Source organism: Homarus americanus, unplaced genomic scaffold (genome assembly GCF_018991925.1).
Source record: "Homarus americanus isolate GMGI-L3 unplaced genomic scaffold, GMGI_Hamer_2.0 scaffold24294, whole genome shotgun sequence".
In the NCBI taxonomy this organism is placed as follows: Eukaryota; Metazoa; Arthropoda; class Malacostraca; order Decapoda; family Nephropidae; genus Homarus; species Homarus americanus.
Genome location: NW_024728719.1, coordinates 1 through 22,170, shown reverse-complemented (window position 1 = coordinate 22,170; position 22,170 = coordinate 1). Strand labels below are relative to the sequence as shown.

The following is a 22,170-nucleotide window of genomic DNA, read 5'->3' as shown; positions in this document are numbered from 1 at the left end:
AGCTTGGTGCTGGGAAGGCAGCATGGTTACAAGTGTGATGTAGGGAGAGCTGGTTGGTGTAGGTAGAAAGAGAGAGATCACCACGAGGTCAGGTCTTAAATAGCGGGGGTAGTTGACCTCCGTGATGTATGGCGGCGGTGGTTGACCCAGACCACGAGGCACACACTCCCGGGGTCAGCTACTCAGGTACAAGTGTTTGTAGGGGAGAAATCCACTACACCGTATGCATCTCTCAAGAATCAATTAATATTTCATTCTTAATTTTATATAATGGCCAATTTCGCATCAAAAACCCATAGGGAAGAATATTAAGGGCAAAATCCCAAACGTTTAAAGGGACTGATATGTTTTTTAAAAATTCCGCCTGGACAGAGATTTAAAGGTTAAAGGACATGAGGGAATAAATACGGATGAATATTAACCCTAATTCAACGAAAACAATAATAACATACGGAAGACGAGGAAATATAATGAATTATTAATTTTAATGACCATTTAACGGGAAAATGAAACACCAGGAGGTATTTGACAAGTTATTTTATTCTTGCCATCCATGTTTATTCACTGGGTCTGGTTCACCATCCAAATGGCGTCAATTACAAGGAGAAAACAGAAACTCCAAAATATTCGTAACTTTAGATTTAAAAAGAAGTTATTCCACAAAGAAACAAGAGGAATGGTGAGGCAGCTGTTACAAGTGTCTGGTGAAGACTGGGTGGCTGCTGTCAAGGAGTACGTTGATAATAATGGTAAGTTGTTCCTCCATCCTGTGTACTCGAGAACTTTAAACTCATACAGTGTAACTTATTTTATGCCTTATTATTGGGTAATGTGTGTGTATCATTTTGCTGTAAATATATAAATAAGAGCAGTGGAAATAAGTGTTACTAATATTGTATGTCTTATGCCGTATTTTAGGTAACGTAACATTGATATTTTTTCTCTTCATTATGATATGTTACTTTACCATGCTGAGAGGTGGTGTCTATACTAACAGCTGACCTAACCAACCAAAGAAACCTACCTAACTTGACCTAACCAACCAAAGAAACCTACCTAACTTTAACTAACCTGACCTAACCAACCAAAGAAACCTACCTAACTTTAACTAACCAAACCTAACCAACCATACTCCAGTAACAGTTAAAACGCAAGACAACTTTTGTAGAATCTCTTCAATATTTATCCGATGGGGTATAGGTCACACTACAGCTTGCTTAACTCCATGTCTCACGTTCGTCAGCGTGTTCTAGAAATCAAATAAATATCCATGATGAATGTAGTTTTAGCTTGTTGGAAGGGTATAACAAGTTAAAGTGCTTTGTAACTTAATACAGTGTATTCAAAGAAAAAATTAAAGTCTACTGTTTTTCTCAAGTGAAGTTTTAAAGTAAAACTTCGTATTTACAATTAAATCATTTATTACCGAAATATTTCATAATACTCGTACAAACAATACCCGAAGCTGACCGACGCCTGCCTCCCAAGGGGTGACAGCTGAAGCCACACGTTCCGAGGTAAAGAAGTGAAAGTACTACTGTCACTTGGTTATTTGGAGACAGAGGTTACCACGGTGTAGGAGCTCTTTTGTGCAACTGTAATAAAGAATTAGAAATGGTTCAGTAGAATATTGACAGTAAAGTAAATTTAAGTCGTAAATGTTTGATATTTGGGTAACGAATTTTTCTTTCCAGGTTGTGGAGGTGGAAAAAGAAGTGGAACCTCGTGCCTCATTTAGTTTCGTTGCTGACGTGTCGACAAAGTGTATGTGCTTCTGGACGCACCTGAATAGAAAAGTTAAACCTTTTCGCAAAATAAGTACAGTGTATTATGTTAGTTCTGAAAAATGTATTTGTTTTTAGGTCGTGTTGGAAAGTGCTGTAACCCGCTTGCCGAAAGGCTCGACTAACGGGGCAGTGTACTCGACTGTCTTCACTGAGCAAATTGAAGTATGGTAGCCATCCGCTGGTGGGGGAGAAGCTGATGTTGAAAATGGTTAAATGCTGTGAACATTGGCCTGCTGCACCACCTCTTTAAAAGTAATGTACACTCCCTACTGAAAGTATGTGCAAGGTGGGGGTTAGTTGGATGTCAAAATGAACACTCTACTCCCATTGTCTTGGGAGGGTTATTTTTTTTATTACAGTACGTCATATTGTCTTTGAAATAATTAAAAAAAATTTTTGTAGCTCGTAAAATTTAAAAGTTGGCGGTCAACTAGACGCATACAGTACAGGTCGGTTATCTCTTGTCCTAAATGCTTTGGCGGGGATGTGGCCAATTTTATGTATGGAATTCATTTCTCGTACATATTCTGGATGTACTGTAGCCTGCAATGTCTGCCGTGGGTTCGACATTGCCTGACTCTGGAGGGGTGTAAGAGCCCATGTTTTGCCTTATTCATTACATGCATACTTTGCCCAAAATGTGTTACCTTGTCGTGAATTATCAAATTGCATAGTAATAATAGTCTTATATGGTGTAAATTGTGATTGTTGTTTGCAGTCTTTGCCTATAATCCATTGTTATATAAGTCCAATACAGGATTTCTACAGCCTCCAGATCAAGAGAAAAGACAAAATTTTAATACTTGAATTTTGAGTCAAGTTTAGATGATTTTTTAACATGTATTGCAATTTTTCAAATGCCAAAAATAAGCTAAACATAGGACCTAAATCTGGCGACCAAGATATAATGGAATATTGCTGATAAAAACTGGATGATTAAAGAACATTGTGTATAATATTGTACTATGTATCCTTAATGCCAGTTGGTAATCTCTGTAAAAATGAGTAGTGCAAAGTAATAAAAATAAATGAAACATGGTTGTTTTTCTATAGTAATTTGGGACTTGCAGAAGGTATAAAGAAGCAGAATTGATAAAACGGTCAGTCTAACGTGTAACATTAATTTAATTGGTAGTACAAAGTAATTACTGTAGAATACGTTAAGAAATCGTAGGTTACAATAGAAGCGACTAAATTTTCGATTGCCCTAAATTTAAACGTGGAGGTCCCGATTACCCTAGAATGGGATAGGAGTGGGGACAAATGGATTTGTGACGTGGTAATTTTGGACAAGAGGCGCCCATCCTGTACTGGTGTTTAATATAGTTAGAATGTATTGAAAATGGCTTGATGTAATATTTGTTAGGGTTTCTTGTCTGTTACTTGTGGCACAAATGTTTTTTTGTATCGTTTGAAATAAGTTGATGAAATGTGATATAGTAGTTTTGTTAATGCATTATAATTTAAGAAGGAAGTGTTTGTTACTAATGGTCTTAAATATTGTACAGGATCTGCTGCAGTCCAGAAGACGTGATTGTTGTTGTTGGATAATGCACAGGGCCATTGAGTGAACGTGTTGGTAATAAGAGCCTGTAGAGGTGTGAGTATTGTTTATTGTACGGTATTGAGGAAGACGGATTACTTTGTTAGCTTTCACCAATACTGTTTAGTAATTTAACAGTAAAATATTTGTAATATTGATGATTTAATTTATTTTTTCAGGTTGGTGTCGGACTGTGGCAGAATTGTTGACCCTCGAGACGAGCATGTCGACACTTCATATGGTGATGTTAAATTTTGTAATATTTTTTTAAAGTGGAAGGTGTTATCAATAGTTTGTTTTTAGTGAATTTGAGAGTTGTAGGGAAAGTTTTTAGTTGATGAAATGTTTGTAACCACCCCGTGGTAACTAGTGTGGATATGGCCATACTATATGACCTGTAGCAGACCTTTCCACTAATCCCGTCGGTCATTACACTATCGGTAGTCCGTGATCGTGTCCATTAAGGGCTACCTGACTGGTGGCTGCACCTTGGTTACCCTGATTTAGAGCACCCCAAACTGTCTAGTTTATACTACAGATAGGCGAAAGGGAGACTTAATCGAGGTGTATGTCATCAGAAACGGCACTACTAGTGTCCATACCTGAAGGTGGCAGATGCAAGGGGTCTCGGCTGAAGGTTAAAAAAGGCCAAAGTCTAAAAGCATTACTGTGAGACTGCTGTTTTGACTCGCGGGGTGTAGAACATTTCCGCTACTGTAGGTGTAATTCAAAATTAAATAATTGGCTCATAGAAGAGTTGTTTGTGTTTAATTAGTTAATGATTGTAAATGAAATGAATTTTTGTAGGTTGTGGAGGTGAAAAACGGCCGGTATTTTTTGAGTTGGGGACTACTGATGGGTAGGTGTTGACTTCCTATTTGTTAGTTTATGAAATGGTTTAGAATTAATATTAGAGTTAAGTTTTGTCCCTCAGCTGTACAGTTTTGGTTTACCCTTAGTTGCCAATATATGAAGGGGAGGAAACTCTATCCAATTCATGGTGTGCCAGAGCCCGATCTCTGTGCCTCGTTTAGTCTTGTCGCTGACACGTCGGCGACAAAATGTACACACGTGTGGATGCAGCTTATTACAAAGTTTAAATGTTTACCGCCAAAAAGCCTGGTGTATTATATATTGTCTGAAATATTTTATATTTTTCAGGCTTGAGGATGGGTTGGAGATGTGGTGGTGGTGGTGTAACCCGCTTGGTGAAAGGCTCGACTACTACTTTTATGGGGCAGTGCACTTGACGGTCTTCATGAACCAAGTATGGTAGCCATCCTCTGGTGGGGGAGAAGAAGCAGATGTTTAAAATGGGCCAAGTGGTGTAACCTTTGGCGTGCTGGACCACCTCTTGGAAGGTGATGTAGACTCCCTACTGAGAGTATGTAAAAGGTGGGGGTCTGATGGATGTCAAAATGAACCATGACTCTCATTGTCTTGGGAAGTTTGTTAGTTTTTATTACAATATGTTATATTGTCTTTGAAATAATTTATATAAATATTTTTTGTGGCTCGTAAAAAATAAAAGTTGGCGGCCAACTAGAGGCCCACAGTACAGGTCGGTTATCTCTTGTCCTAAATGCTTTGTGATGTTGTTTGCTTTTGAACGCCGGAATATCCCTCGTGCTTATATAATGCGGTAGGTAACGTCTAGTGATCCTAGGTTACGGTAGAATTGACTAAATTTTCGATTGCCCTAAATTTAAACGTGGAGGTCCAGATTAGCCTAGAATGGGATATCGGTGGGGATAAATGGATTTGTGACGTGGTAATTTTGGACAAGAGGCGCCCATCCTGTACTGGTGTTTAATATAGTTGGAATTTAATGAAAATGTGTTTTTTTAATATTTGTTAGTGTTTGACGTGTTACTTGTGGCACAAGTGTATTTTTGTATTGTTTGAACCAAGTTGATGAAATGTGATATAGTAGTTTTGTTAATGTATTATAATTTAAGAAGGAATTGTTTGTTACTAATGGTCTTGTATATATTGTACAGGATCTGCTGCAGTCCAGAACACGTGATTGTTGTTGGATGATGCACAGGGCCATCGAGTGAACGTGTCGGTAATAAGAGTCGTTAGAGCTGTGAGTATTGTTTGTTGTACGGTATTGAGGAAGACGGATTACTTTGTTAGCTTTCACCAATACTGTCTAGTAATGTTAACAGTAAAATATTTGTAATATTGATTTAATATATTTTGTTCAGGTTGGTGTCTGGTGGTGGGTCATGGCAGAAATGTTTCCCCTAGAGACGAGCATGTCGACACTACATATGGTGTTGTTAAATTTTGTAAGACTGTATTTAAAGTGGAAGGTGTTACCAATTGTTTGTTTATAATGAATTTGAGAGTTGCAGAGGGCTGTGGAGTCGAAGACAAAACCTTCACCCCACTCTAAATTCTTTTTATGCTTCCGACCACCTCACTCCTTTGCCTATTTGTACCAACTATTTCACCATCCTAATTGTAATTTGTATGTTGCAACCTTAAGAAAAGTAAACACCGTATGGCACTGCTACAGCTTTATTAATGATCTGGACGATATTTAAGAACTACAAAAGATGATAGGTTTGACTTTCACAAAGTTTCAATCAAAAGAAAAATAAATTTATTAAGAATTTATATAATCTAGAAAACACCATTTACATGTATATCTAAAAAGTTCGATCTCAGCATATGAATTTGTTTAAGCTCAGTAATCTGATGTGGATCTAAAGATGATCCTACAATTCCTTTATGCAAAGTTATATATTTATGTGTACATTAAATGAATACCTTTATTAAGGGAAAATGGATAAACCTTTACATGATTGCTATTAAATGCAATTTGTCTTAATCTCACCAAAAACAGGATGTAGCTAATTGTTTTGTAGCTGAGAGCTCTGCTTTTCAACAAAACAAAATTTGATATAATCCAAAATTTCAAATGGTAAAAGAAGAGACTATCGCCCAAAAATTATAGTGCTATACTGTGCTCAAGCAAGCAATAAATTCATAATAATGCTTATAAAATGGAAATAAATTCTTTTTAATAATTTAAGAAAATTAGTGGATCAGTGGAATCACTGCAATGAATATGCCTGAGTTCATATATTTGTTTTAGGAACAGAATAGCTTCAGTCGGAGTCGAGTTCCGATTACCTTACTGACCACTCCACAAGTCGAATTTCCTCCTAATTCCTCGACTAATCTACAGCCCCGATAGGTACTGCTACTGAATGTGCTGCTTAAGGATCTGTTAACCAAAATTTGATATCTGATTATAACTTGTTCAAATGGCTTTTTAGAAAATGTTCAAATGATTTTTAGAATATTTTAATTACTTCTGCAATGCTAATTACCGCCAATTTATGGGTTTTCGAGGTCATTTTTGGTCCTGCATATTCTGATGTGTACTTAAATAGTTAGGCACATTAAATTTTAGTTCAGAGAGAAAACGTATTTTTGGCCAAAAATCCTTTTTAAGGCTATAGACTTCAATTTTCATTTCGGCCAAAAAACGGATTTTGTTCAAAAATTCCCCAGTATAGGTACTCCTGAATGTGCTGCCTTAAGGATCTGTTAACCAAAATTTGGATATCTTGATTATAACTGTTCAAATGTATTTTTAGAAAATGTTCAAATGATTTTTAGAATATTTTAATTACTTTTGCAATGCTAATTACCATAATTTATGGGTTTTCGAGGTCATTTTGGTGCTTGTGTATTATTCTGATGTACTAAATAGTTAGGCACATTAAATTTTAGTTCAGAGAGAAAACGTATTTTGGCCAAACTTTAAGGCTATAGACTTACAATTTTCGCTATCTTCGCCAAAAATGGATTTTGTCTAAAATTCTGTGTATAGGTACTCCTGGAATAAAGCTGCTTTTATGATCTGTTAACCAAAATTTGATATCTTGATTTATAAATTTGTTCAAATGGCTTTTAGAAAATGTTCAAAATGATTTTAGAATATTTTAATTATTTTTTGCAATGCTAATTACTTGCCACTCTATGGGTTTTCGAGGTCATTTCTTGGTGCTTGTGTATTATTCCTGATGTACTTAAAATAGTTAGGCACATTAAATTTAGTTCAGAGAGAAAACGTATTTTTGGCCAAAAATCCTTTAAGGCTATAGACTTACAATTTTCTATTTCGGCCAAAAATGGATTTTGTTCAAAATTTCATTATAGGTACTCCTGAATGTGCTGCTTAAGGATCTGTTAACCAAAAATTTCATATCTTGGATTATAACTTGTTCAAATGACTTTAGAAAAATGTTCAAAATGATTTTAGAATATTTGGAATTACTTTCTTTTATAATGCTAATTATCAGCCAAGAATTTGGCGGGTTTTTCGAGGTCATTTCTGGTGCTTGTGTATTATCTCTGGAAATTTAAATAGTTAGCACATTGAATTTTAGTTCAGAGAGAAACGTATTTTTGGCCAAAAATCCTTTAAGGCTATAGACTTACAATTTTCGCCATTTCGGCCAAAAATGGATTTTTGTCTAAAAATTTCAGTATAGGTACTCCTGAATGTGCTGCTTAAGGATCTGCTAACCAAAATTTGATATCTTGATTATAACTTGTTCAAATGGCTTTAGAAAATGTTCAAATTAGATTTTTAGAATATTTTAATTACTTTTTGTAATGCTAATTACTCGCCACTTATGGGTTTTCGGTATCATTTCCTGGTGCTTGTGTATTATTCTGATGTGCCTTTAAATAGTTAGGCACATTAAATTTTAGTTCAGGAGAGAAACGTATTTTTGGCCAAATATCCTTTTAAGGCTATAGACTTACAATTTTCATTATTTCGCCAAAATGGATTTTGTTCAAAATTCCCCAGTATAGGTACTCCTGAATGTAAGCAAGTTAAGGATCTGTTAACCAAAAATTTGATATCTTGATTATAACTTGTTCAAATGGCTTTTAGAAAATGTTCAAATGATTTTTAGAATATTTTAATTACTTTTGCAATGCTAATTACTCGCCACTATGGGTTTCGAGGTCACTTTCTTGGTGCTTGTGTATTATTCTGATGTACTTAAATAGTTAGGCACATTAAATTTTAGTTCAGAGAGAAAACGTATTTTGGCCAAAAACCTTTAAGGCTATAGACTTACAATTTTCGGCTACTTCGCCAAAAATGATTTTGTTCAAAATTTCTGTATAGGCAATTCTGAATGTGCTGCTTAAGGATCTGTTAACCAAAAATTTGATATCTTGATTATAACTTGTTCAAATGGCTTTTAGACAATGGCCCAAATGATTTTAGAATATTTTTAATTACTTTTGCAATGCTAATTACTCAGCCACTTATGGGTTTTCGAGGTCATTTCTTGGTGCTTGTGTATTATTCTGATGTACTTAAATAGTTAGGCACATTAAATTTTAGTTCAGAGAGAAAACGTATTTTGGCCAAAAACTTTAAGGCTATAGACTTACAATTTTCGTCATTTCGGCCAAAAATGGATTTTGTTCAAAATTTCAGTATAGGTACCTCAATGTGTTGCTTAAGGATCTGTTAACCAAAATTTGATATCTTGATTATAACTTGTCTGGGTGTATTTTAGAAAATGTTCAAAATGATTTTAGAATATTTTAATTACTTTTGCAATGCTAATTACTTGCCACTTATGGGTTTTCGAGGTCACTTGGTGCTTGTGTATCATTCTGATGTACTTAAATAAATAGCACAATAAATTTTAGTTCAGAGAGAAAACGTGAGCTTTTTGGCCAAAAAAACTTTTAAGGCTATAGACTTACAATTTTCGTCATTTCGGCCAAAAATGGATTCGTTCAAAATTTCAGTATAGGCAATTCTGAATGCTGTTTAAGGATCTGTTAACCAAAATTTGATATCTTGATTATAACTTGTTCAAATGGCTTTAGAAAATGTTCAAATGATTTTTTAGAATATTTTTAATTACTTTGCAATGCTAATACTCGCTAATTCTATGGGTTTTCATTTCTTTAAAAGCCAAAAATATTCTGGATGTATCTTTAAATAGTTAGGCACATTAAATTTAGTTCAGAGAGAAAACGTATTTTGGCCAAAAATCCTTTGCTGGGCTATAGACTTACAATTTTCTTCATTTCGGCCAAAAATGGATTTTGTCTAAAAATTTCAGTATAGGTACTCCTAAATGTGCTGCTTAGCTGGATCTGTTAACCAAAATTTTGATATCTTGATTATAACTTGTTCAAATGGCTTTTAGAAAATGTTCAAATGATTTTAGAATATTTTAATTACTTTTGCAATGCTAATTACTCTCGCCACTTATGCTTTTGAGTCATTTTGGTGCTTGTGTATTATTCTGATGTACTTAAATAGTTAGGCACATTAAATTTTAGTTCAGAGAGAACGTATTTTTGGCCAAAAATCCTTTTAAGGCTATAGACTTACAATTTTGGTTACTTTCGGCCAAAAATGGATTTTGTTCAAAATTTCAGTATAGGTAATTCTGAAATAAAGCTGCCAAGGATCTGTTAACCAAAATTTGATATCTTGATTATAACTTGTTCAAATGGCTTTTTAGAAAATGTTCAAAATGATTTTAGAATATTTTAATTACTTTTGCAATGCTAATTACTTGCCACTTATGGGTTTTCAGGTCATCATTTCTTGGTGCTTGTGTATTATTCCTGGATGTTCTTAAATATTAGGCACACAAATTTTAGTTCAGAGAGAAACCCAGTATTTTTGGCCAAAAATCCTTAAGGCTATAGACTTAGTACAATTTTCTTCATTTCTGGCCAAAAAATGCGACATCCTGTCTAAAATTTCATTATAGGTACTCCTGAAATGCTGCTTAAGGATCTGTTAACCGTAAATTTGATATCTGATTATAACTTGCCCAAATGACTTTTGTGAAAAATGTTCGTAAATGATTTTTAGAATATTTTAATTACTTTTGTAATGCTAAATACCGCCACTTATGGGTTTTCGAGTCATTTCTGCGCTTGTGTGTATTATTCCTGGATGTACCAAATAGTTAGTACATTAAATTTTAGCTCAGAGAGAAAATGTATTTTGGCCAAAAAATCCTTAAGGCTATAGACTTACACCTCTTTCGCTCATTTCGGCCAAAAGGATTCTGTTCAAAATTCTTAGGTACTCCTGAATGCTGCTTACGTCTTGCTAACCAAAAATTTGATATCTTGATTATAACTTGAACAAATGGCTTTAGAAAATGTTCAAATGATTTTTTAGAAGATTTAATTACTTTTGCAATGCTAATTACCTCGCCACTTATGGGTTTTCAGGTCATTTTGGTGCGCTTGCGTATTATTCTGGATGTACCAACAGTTAGGGGCACATTAAACAGTTCAGAGAATGCGTTTTGGCCAAATATCCTTTTAAGGCTATAGACTTGGATAATTTTTGGGTCATTTCGGCCACAAAAATGATTTTGCCCTGTGTACCCTCTATAGGTACTCCTGAATGTGCTGCTTGGTTGATCTGTTAACCAAAATTTGATATCTTGATTATAACTTGTTCAAATGGCTTTTAGAAAATGTTCAAATGATTTTAGAATATTTTAATTACTCGTACCACTACCGCCACTCTTATGGTTTTCGAGGTCATTTCTTGGTGCTTGTGTATTATTCTGGATGTACTAAATAGTTAGGCACACAAATTTTAGTTCAGAGAGGAAACGTATTTTAACAAAAACCTTTTTAAGGCTATAGACTTACAATTTTCGTCATTTCTGGCCAAAATGGATTTTGTTCAAAATTTCAGTATAGGTACTCCCTGAATGTGCTGCTTAAGGATCTGTTAACCAAAATTTGATATCTTGATTATAACTTGTTCAAATGGCTTTTAGACAATGTTCAAAATGATTTTTTAGAATATTTTAATTACTTTGGTAATGCTACCTACCGCCACTTATATGGGTTTTCTGCGGTCATTTCTTGGTGCTTGTGTATTATTCTGGATGTACTTAAATAGTTAGGCACATTAAATTTCCTTAGTTCAGAGAAAAATGTATTTTTAGCCAAAAACTTTAAGGCTATAGACTTGCCAATTTTCGTCATTTCTGCCAAAATGGATTTTGTTCAAAATTTCAGTATAGGTACTTGAATGCTGCTTAAGGATCTGTTAACCAAAATTTGATATCTTGATTATAACTTGTTCAAAATGGCTTTTAGAAAATGTTCAAATGATTTTTTAGAATATTTTTACCCATTTTTGCAACGCTAATTACTTGCCACTTATGGGTTTTCGAGGCTATTTCTTGCGCTTGTGTATTATTCTGGATGTACTTAAATAGTTAGGCACAATAAATTTTAGTTCAGAGAGAAAAACGTATTTTTGGCCAAAATCCTTTTAAGGCTATAGACTTACAATTTTCGTCATTTCGGCCAAAAAATGGATTTTGTTCAAAATTTCAGTATAGGTACTCCTGAATGTGCTGCTTAAGGATCTGGTGTTAACCAAAATTTGATATCTTGATTATAACTTGTTCAAATGGCTTTTTAAAACAAGTTCAAAATGATTTTAGAATATTTTAATTACTTTGCAATGCTAATACTTCAATTTGCCTTTTCGGAGGTCATTTCTGGTGCTTGTGTATTATTCTGATGTACTTAAATAGTTAGCACATTAAATTTTAGTTCAGAGAGTAGTAAAAACGTATTTTTGGCCAAAATCCTTTAAGGCTTAGGATTCGTACTTTCAGCTTAGCCAAAATGGATTTTGTTCAGAAAATTTCAGTATAGGTACTCCTAAATGTGCTGCTTAAGACACCGTTAACCAAAATTTGATATTCTTGATTATAACTTGTTCAAATGGCTTCTTAGAAAATGTTCAAATGATTTTTAGAATATTTTAATTACTTTTTATAATGCTAATTACTTCCGCTTACCTCTATGGGTTTTCGGTGGGTCATTTCTTGGTGCTTGTGTATTATTCTGATGTACTTAAATAGTTAGGCACATTAAATTTTATTCAGAGAGAAAAACGTATTTTGGCCAAAAAAATCCTTTTAAGGCCATAGACTTACAATTTTCGTCATTTCGCCAAAATGGATTTTGTTCAAAATTTGCAGTATAGGTAATTCTGAATGTGTTGCTTAAGGATCTGTTAACTAAAAATTTGATATCTTGATTATAACTTGTTCAAATGGCTTTAGAAAATGTTCAAATGATTTTAGAATATTTTAATTACTTTTGCACGCGCTAATTACTTCACTTGCGTTTTCGAGGTCATTTTAAAATGTGTGTATTATTCTGGATGTACTTAAATAGTTAGGCACATTAAATTTTAGTTCAGAGAGAAAACGTATTTTGGCCAAAATCCTTTAAGGCTATTATAGACTTACAATTTTCGTCATTTCTGGCCAAAATGGATTTTGTTCAAACAGCATAGGTACTCCCCTTGAATGTGTTGCTTAAGGATCTGTTAACCAAAATTTGATATCTTGATTATAACTTGTTCAAATGGCTTTTAGAAAATGTTCAAATGATTTTTAGAATATTTTAATTACTTTTGCAATGCTAATTACTCGCCACTTATGGGTTTTCGAGGTCATTTCTTGGTGCTTGTGTATTATTCTGGATGTACTTAAATAGTTAGGCACATTAAATTTTAGTTCAGAGAGAAAACGTATTTTTGGCCAAAAATCCTTTAAGGCTATAGACTTACAATTTTCGTCATTTCGGCCAAAAAATGGATTTTGTTCAAAATTTCAGTATAGGTACTCCTGAATGTGCTGCTTAAGGATCTGTTAACCAAAATTTGATATCTTGATTATAACTTGTTCAAATGGCTTTTTAGAAAATGTTCAAATGATTTTTAGAATATTTTAATTACTTTTGCAATGCTAATTACTCGCCACTTATGGGTTTTCGAGGTCATTTCTTGGTGCTTGTGTATTATTCTGGATGTACTTAAATAGTTAGGCACATTAAATTTTAGTTCAGAGAGAAAACGTATTTTTGGCCAAAAATCCTTTAAGGCTATAGACTTACAATTTTCGTCATTTCGGCCAAAAAATGGATTTTGTTCAAAATTTCAGTATAGGTACTCCTGAATGTGCTGCTTAAGGATCTGTTAACCAAAATTTGATATCTTGATTATAACTTGTTCAAATGGCTTTTAGAAAATGTTCAAATGATTTTTAGAATATTTTAATTACTTTTGCAATGATAATTACTCGCCACTCATGGGTTTTCGAGGTCATTTCTTGGTGCTTGTGTATTATTCTGGATGTACTTAAATAGTTAGGCACATTAAATTTTAGTTCAGAGAGAAAACGTATTTTTGGCCAAAAATCCTTTAAGGCTTTAGACTTAAAATTTTTGTCATTTCGGCCAAAAAATGGATTTTGTTCGAAATTTCAGTATAGGTACTCCTGAATGTGCTGCTTAAGGATCTGTTAACCAAAATTTGATATCTTGATTATAACTTGTTCAAATGGCTTTTAGAAAATGTTCAAATGATTTTTAGAATATTTTAATTACTTTTGCAATGCTAATTACTCGCCACTTATGGGTTTTCGAGGTCATTTCTTGGTGCTTGTGTATTATTCTGGATGTACTTAAATAGTTAGGCATATTAAATTTTAGTTCAGAGAAAAAAAGTATTTTTGGCCAAAAATCCTTTAAGGCTTTAGACTTACAATTTTCTTGGCTATTTCGGCCAAAAATGGATTTTGTTCAAAATTTCAGTATAGGTACTCCTGAATGTGCTGCCATGATCTGTTAACCAAAATTCTGATATCCTTGGATTATAACTTGTTCTAAAATGGCTTTTAGAAAATGTTCAAACGATTTTTGAATATTTAATTACTTTTGCAATGCTAATTACCGCCACTTATGGGTTTTCGAGGTCATTTCGGTGCTTGTGTATTATTCTGATGTACTTAAATAGTTGAAAGTACATTAAATTTTAGTTCAGAGAGAAAAACGTATTTTGGCCAAAAAACTTTTAGGCTATAGATTCTACAATTTTCTTCTTATTTCGGCTAAAAATGGATTTGTTCAAAATTTCAGTATAGGTAATTTCTAAATGTGCTGCTTAAGGATCTGTTAACCAAAATTTGATATCTTGGATTATAACTTGTTCAAATGGCTTTAGAAACAAGTTCAAATGATTTTAGAATATTTTAATTACTTTTGCAATGCTAATTACTCGCCACCTCTATGGGTTGGAGGTCATTTCTGGTGCTTGTGTATTATTCTGATGTACTTAAATAGTTAGGCACATTAAATTTAGTTCAGAGAGAAAACGTATTTTTTGCCAAAATCCTTTAAGGCTATAGACTTACATCACTTTTGGTCATTTTCGGCCAAAGTTTTATTTTGTTCAAAATTTCAGTATAGGTACTCCCTGAATGTGCTACAAGCTTAAGGATCTGTTAACCAAAATCTATATTCTGATTATAACTTGTTCAAATGGCTTTAGAAAATGTTCAAATGATTTTAGAATATTTTTTAATTACTTTTTGCAATGCTAATTACCGCCAATTTATGGGTTTAGAGGTCATTTCTAAAGTGCTTGTTGTGTATTATTCCCTGGATGTACTTAAATAGTTAGGCACATTAAATTTTAGTTCAGAGAGAAACGTATTTTGGTCAAAAAAATCCTTTAAGGCTATAGACTTACAATTTTCTTCATTTCACAAAAAATGGATTTTGTCTAAAATTTCAGTATAGGCATTCTGAATGTAAAGCGTTATATGATCTGTTTTTTCAACCAAAATTTGATATCTGATTATAACTTGTTCAAAATGGCTTTAGAAAATGTCGTCGATTTTTAGAATATTTTAATTACTTTTGCAATGCTAATTACTCGCCACTTATGGGTTTTCGAGGTCATTTCTTGGTGCGCTTGTGTATTATTCTCCTGGATGTACTTAAATAGTTAGCACATTAAATTTAGTTCAGAGAGAAAATGTATTTTGGCCAAAATCCTTTAAGGCTATAGGACTTACAATTTCAGTCATTTCTGGCCAAAAATGATTTTGTTCAAAAATTTCAGTATAGGTAATTCTGAATGTGCTGTTTAAGGATCTCCGCTAACCAAAATTTGATATCTGATTATAACTTGTTCAGCCGTGGCTTTAGAAAATGTTCAAATGATTTTTTAGAATATTTAATTACTTTTGCAATGCTACTACTGCCACTTATGGGTTTTTGCGTCATTTCTGGTGCTTGTGTATTATTCTGGATGTACAAATAAGTTAGGCGCCATTAAATTTTAGTTCAGAGAGAAACGTATTTTGGCCAAAAATCCTTTAAGGCTATAGACTTCATACAATTTTCTCGGGTCATTTCTGGCCAAAAATGGATTTTGTCTGCAATTTCAGTATAGTACCTGAATGTGCTGCTTAAGATCTGCTAACCAAAATTTGATATCTTTATTATAACTTGTTCAAATGGCTTTTAGAAAATGTTCAAATGATTTTAGAATATTTCAATACTTTTGCAATGCTAATTACTCGCCAATTTCTAAGGGTTTTGAGTACATATTTCTTGGTAGCTTGTGTATTATTCTGGGATGTACTTAAATAGTTAGGCACATTAAATTCTAGTTCAGAGAAAAAACGTATTTTAGCCAAAACTTTAAGGCTATAGACTTACAATTTTGTCATTTTCGGCCAAAAATGGATTTGTTCAAAATTTCAGTATAGGTACTCCTGAATGTGCTGCTTAAGGATTCGTTAACCAAAAATTTGATATCTCATTTATAAACTTGTTCAAATGGCTTTAGAAAATGTTCAAATGATTTTAGAATATTTTAATTACTTTTGCAATGCTAATTACTCAATTTATGGGTTTCGAGGTCATTTCTTGGTGCTGCATTATTCTGGCTCTAAATAGTTAGCACATTAAATTTAGTTCAGAGAGAAAACGTATTTTTGGCCAAAAACTTTAAGGCTTATGACTTACAATTTTGGTCATTTTCGGCCAAAAATGGATTTTGTTCAAAATTTCAGTATAGGTACTCCTGAATGTGCTGCTTACGACCTTGTTAACCAAAAATTTGATATCTTGATTATAACTTGTTCAAATGGCTTTAGAAATGTCAAATGATTTTTAGAATATTTTAATTACTTTGGTAATGCTACTAGCCTACCTATGGGTTTTGAGAGGTCATTTCTTTGGTGCTTGTGTATTATTCTGATGTACTTAAATAGTTAGGTACATTAAATCGGTAGTTCAGAGAGAAAAACGTGTATTTTTGGTCAAAAATCCTTAAGGCTATAGACTTACAATTTTCTTCATTTCGGCCAAAATGGATTTTGTCTAAAATTTCAGTATAGGTAATTCTGAATGTGCTGCTGAAGGATCTGTTAACCAAAAATTTGATATCTTGATTATAACTTGTTCAAATGGCTTTTGTGTTCAAAATGATTTTAGAATATACTAATTACTTTTGCAATGCCAATTACTCGCCACTTATGGGTTTCGAGGTCATTTCTTGGTGCTTGTGTGTATTATTCTGGATGTACTTAAATAGTTAGGCACATTAAATTTTTAGTTCAGAGAGAAAACGTATTTTTGGCCAAAAATCCTTTAAGGTTATAGACTTACTATTTTTGTCATTTTCGGCCAAAAATGGATTTTGTTCAAAATTTCAGTATAGGTACTCCTGAATGTGCTGCTTACGATCTGTTATTAACCAAAAATTTGATATCTTGATTATAACTTGTTCAAATGGCTTTTAGAAAATGTTCAAATGATTTTTAGAATATTTTAATTACTTTTTGCAATGCTAATTACTCACCTCTATGGGTTTTCGGTATCATTTCTGGTGCTTGTGTATTATTCTGATGTACTTAAATAGTTAGGCATTACTAAATTTTAGTTCAGAGAAAACGTATTTTGGCCAAAAATCCTTTTTAAGGCTATAGACTTACAATTTTCTGTCATTTCTGGCCAAAAATGGATTTGTTCAAAATTTCAGTATAGGTACCTGAATGTGCTGCTTAAGGATCTGCTACAACCAAAAATTTGATATCTTGATTATAACTTGTTCAAATGTGGCTTTTAGGAAAATGTTCAATGATTTTGTGAATATTTTAATTACTTTTTTGCAATGCTAATTACTTGCCACTTTCATGGGTTTTCGAGGCCATTTCTTGGTGCTTGTGTGTATTATTCTGATGTACTTAAATAGTTAGGCACATTAAATTTTAGTTCAGAGAGAAAACGTATTTTTTGGAAATAAAAATCCTTTTAAGGCTATATATAGATCTGGCTACTTTTTTACCGCAAAATGGATTTTGTCTAAAAATTTCAGTATAGGTACTCCTGAATGTGCTGCTTAAGGATCTGTTAACCAAAAATTTGATATCTGATTATAACTTGTTCAAATGGCTTTATGAAATGTTCAAAATGATTTTTAGAATATTTTAATTACTTTTGCAATGCTAATTACTCCTACCACTTATGGGTTTCGAGGTCATTTTGGTGCTTAGTATTATTCCTGATGTACTTAAATAGTTAGCAATAATAAATTTAGTTCAGAGAGGAAAATGTATTTTGGCCAAAAAATCCTTTAAGGCTATAGACTTACAATTTTCGTCATTTCGGCCAAAAAAATGGATTTTGTTCAAAAAATTTCAGTATAGGTACTCCTGAATGTGCTGCTTAAGGATCTGTTAACCAAAATTTGATATCTTGATTATAACTTGTTCAAATGGCTTTTTAGAAAAATGTTCAAATGATTTTTAGAATATTTTAATTACTTTGGCAAATGCTAATTACTCGCCAATTTATGGGGTTGGAGGTCATTTCTGGTGCTTGTGTATTATTCTGGGATGTACTTAAATAGTTAGGCACATTAAATTTTAGTTCAGAGAGAAAACGTATTTTGGCCAAAAACTTTTAAGGCTATAGACTCACAATTTTCGTCATTTCGGCCAAAAATGGATTTGTCTGTAAATTCCCAGCAGTACTCCTGAATGTGCTACATGATCTGTTAACCAAAATTTGATATCTTATTATAACTTGTTCAAATGGCTTTTAGAAAATGTTCAAATGGGATTTTAGAAATACTTTAATTACTTTTGCAATGCTAATTACTTGCCACTTATGGGTTTCGAGGTCATTTTGGTGTGCTTGTGTATTATCTCTGGATGTACTTTAAATAGTGTTAGGCACATTACCTGAATAGAGAGAAAAAAACAGCTTGGCCAAAATCCTTTAAGGCTATAGACTTGCCAATTTTCATATTTCTGGCCAAAAAATGGATTTTGTTCAAAATTTCATTATAGGTATCTGAATGCTGCTTAAGGATCTGTTAACCAAAATTTGATATCTTGATTATAACTTGTTCAAATGGCTTTTAGAAAATGTTCAAATGATTTTTAGAATATTTTTAATTACTTTGCATGCCACTTACTTCCGCCACCTATGGGTTTGGCGCAGGTCATTTCTTGAAAAAGCTTGTGTATTATTCTACGTACTCAAATGCTGAAAGTACCACAAATTTTAGTTCAGAGAGAAAACGTATTTTTAAATAAAAACTTTAAGGCTATAGATCTCACAATTTTCGTCATTTGCCAAAAAATGGATTTTGTTCAAAATTTCAGTATAGGTACTCCTGAATGTGCTGGGTTACGATCTGTTAACCAAAATTTGACATTCTTGATTATAACTTTACTAAATGGCTTTAGAAAATGTTCAAACATTTTTGTAAATATTTTAATTACTTTTTGGTAATGCTAATTACTGCCACTTATGGGTTTTCGAGGTCATTTCTTGGTGCTTGTGTATTATTCCCCTGATGTACTCTCAAATAGTTAGGCACATTAAATTTTAGTTCAGAGAGAAAAACGTATTTTTGGCCAAATATCCTGTATATTATAGACTACAATTTTCGTCATTTCGCCAAAAATGGATTTTGTTCAAAATTTCAGTATAGGTACTCCTGAATGTGCTGCTTAAGGATCTGTTACAATGTACCGATATCTTGATTATAACTTGTTCAAATGGCTTTAGAAAAATGTTCAAATGATTTTGTATCATTTTTAATTACTTTGCAATGCTAATTACCTCGGCCACTTATGGTTTTCGAATACTTCTGGCGCTGTATTATTCTGATGTACTTAAATAGTTAGGCACATTAAATTTTAGTTCAGAGAGAAAAACGTATTTTTGGCCAAAAATCCTTTAAGGCTATAGACTTCATAATTTTCGTCATTTCTGGCCAAAAATGATTCTTGGTCAAAATTTCCAGTATAGGTACCTGAATGTGCTGCTGCATGATCTGTTAACCAAAATTTGATATCTTGATTATAACTTGTCAAAATGGCTTTTGTAGACAACGTTCAAATGATTTTTAGAATATTTAATTACTTCTGCAATGCCACTACTCGCCACTTATGGGTTTTCGAGGTCATTTCTGGTGCTTGGGTGTATTATTCTTACGGCCTAATAGTTAGGCATTAAATTTTTAGTTCAGAGAGAAAAACGTATTTTTGGCCAAAATCCTTTTTTAAGGCTATAGACTTACAATTTTCGGCTGGCTTCTGGCCAAAAAAATGATTTTGTTCAAAATTTCAGTATAGGTACTCCTGAATGTGCTGCTTAAGGATCTGTTAACCAAAATTTGATATCTTGATTATAACTTTACCTAAATGGCTTTAGAAAAATGTTCAAATGATTTTGTGAATATTTTAATTACTTTTGCAATGCTAATACTCGCCACTTATGGGTTTCGAGGTCATTTCTGGTGCTTTGTGTATGCCTGATGTACTTAAATAGTTAGGCAATACATTAAATTTTAGTTCAGAGAGAAATGTATTTTTGGTCAAAAATCCTTAAGGCTATAGATTACACTTTTCTCATTTCAAATAAAAAATGGATTTTATTCAAAAATTTCAGTATAGGTACTCCTGAATGTGCTGCTAAGTATCTGCCAACCACAAAATTTGATATCTTGATTATAACTTGTTCAAAATGGCTTTTAGAAAATGTTCAAATGATTTTTAGAATATTTCAATTACTTTTTGCAATGCTACTACGCCACCTTGCGGTTTTCAGGTCATTTCTGGTGCTTGTGTATTATTCTGGATTACTAAATAGTTAGGCACATTAAATTTAGTCTAGAGAGTAAAACGTATTTTTGGCCAAAAATCCTTTAAGGCTATAGACTTACAATTTTCGTCATTTTGGCCAAAAATACTTCCTGTTCAAATTGCATAGGTACTCCTATGTGCTGCTACATCTGTACAACCAAAATTTATATCTTGATTATAACTTGTTCAAATGGCTTTAGAAAATGTCAAAAGATTTTAGAATATTTAATTACTCTCCAAATGCTAATTACTCACACTTATGGGTTTCGACTACTCTTGGTGCTTGTGTATTATTCTGATGTACTAAATAGTTAGAAACACTAAATTTTAGTACAAAAAACGTATTTTTAACCAAAAACCTTAATAATAGACATACAATTTTAGTCATTTTGCCAAATGGATTTGCCCAAAATTACACATAGGTACCCTGAATGCTGCCATGATCTGCTAACCAAACATATCTGATAAAAACTTGCTCAAATGGCTTTAGAAAATCTCAAATGATTTTTAGAATATTTTAATTACTTTGCAATGCTAATTACTTGCCACTTATGGTTTCGAGTCATCTCTGGAGCCGTAATATTCTATGACCTAAATAAATAGTACATTAAATTTTAGTTCAGAGAGAAACGTATTTTAAAAAACCATACTATAGACTCACAATTTTCACTTCATCCAAAAAATAATTGCCCAAAATCATCATAGAAAGAATAAGCGCTTAAGAATCTACAACCAAAATGACATCCGATTATAACTTGTTCAAATGACTTTAAAACATACAAATGATTTTAGAATATTTAATTACTTTTTAAAATGCAAATACCCACTATGCTTTATAGTCATTTCTGTGCTTGTGTATATTCCAATACCAAAATAAATACACATAAATTTAGTTCAGAGAAAACGTATGCCAAAAAATCCCTTAAGGCTATAGACTCACAATTTCACCACCAACAAAAATGATTTGCTCTAACCTCAGTACAGGTACTCCTGAATGTCTGCAAGATCTGTTAACCAAAAATTATATACCTGATTATAACTTGTCAAATGAATATTGCAAAATGCCCAAATGATTTTTAGAATATTTAACTACTTTTGCAATGCTAATTACTCGCCACTTGCTTCGAGTCATTTCTTGCTTTGTATATTCAATGTACTTAAATAGTTAGACATTAAATTTAAACCAGAGAGAAAACTATATTTGCCAAAAACCTTTAAGCTATAGACTCTACAACCTCGTCATTTCGGCCAAAATAGATTTTGTTCAAAATTCCAGTTAAAAAATTCTAAATGCTTAAGGATCTGTTAACCAAAACTGATATCTTATTATAAATTCTTCAAATGGCTTTAGAAATGTTCAAATGATTTTAAAATATTTAATTACTTTCAAATGCAAATAATCGCCACTTACGGCTTTATGCCATTTTGAATATCTGACAAATTAAAAAATAGGAAACATTAAATTTTAGTCCAGAGAAAACAATATTTACCAAAAAAAACTTTTAAGCTATAGACTTACCAATTTTCATCATTAAAACGGATTTGTTCAAAATTTCAGTACAGGTAACCCTGAATGCCAATGACCATGAACAAAAATTGACATCCGATTATAAACTCGTTCAAACCACAAAAATGTTCAAATGATTTTGAATATTTAACAACATGGCAATGCCAATTACTCGCCACACGGCTTTCGAGGCCATCAAAGCTGTGTATTATTCTGATGTACTTAAATAGAAAGCACATAAATTTAGTTCAGAGAAAACGGCACAAAACTATTATAGACTTCATACCGTTATTTCACAAAAATGATTTG

At 32.7% G+C, this 22,170-nt stretch overlaps 1 long non-coding RNA gene across 6 annotated transcripts; it reads left to right on the top strand.

The window, feature by feature from the left end:
- The first annotated feature begins 545 nt into the window (after positions 1-545).
- LOC121866185 lies at positions 546-5,684 on the top strand. Of its 6 annotated transcripts, none has more exons than XR_006088927.1 (6): positions 547-2,039; positions 3,296-3,387; positions 3,510-3,571; positions 4,138-4,189; positions 4,492-4,691; positions 5,331-5,684. It is a non-coding gene; the product is annotated as an uncharacterized LOC121866185 (long non-coding RNA). The 6 variants fall into 6 exon arrangements; XR_006088929.1 differs by lacking the exon at positions 4,138-4,189 and having other exon boundaries at positions 548-749; positions 1,695-2,039; positions 5,331-5,683; XR_006088928.1 differs by lacking the exon at positions 4,138-4,189 and having other exon boundaries at positions 548-2,039; positions 5,331-5,419; positions 5,541-5,683.
- Positions 5,685-22,170: the final 16,486 nt, after the last annotated feature.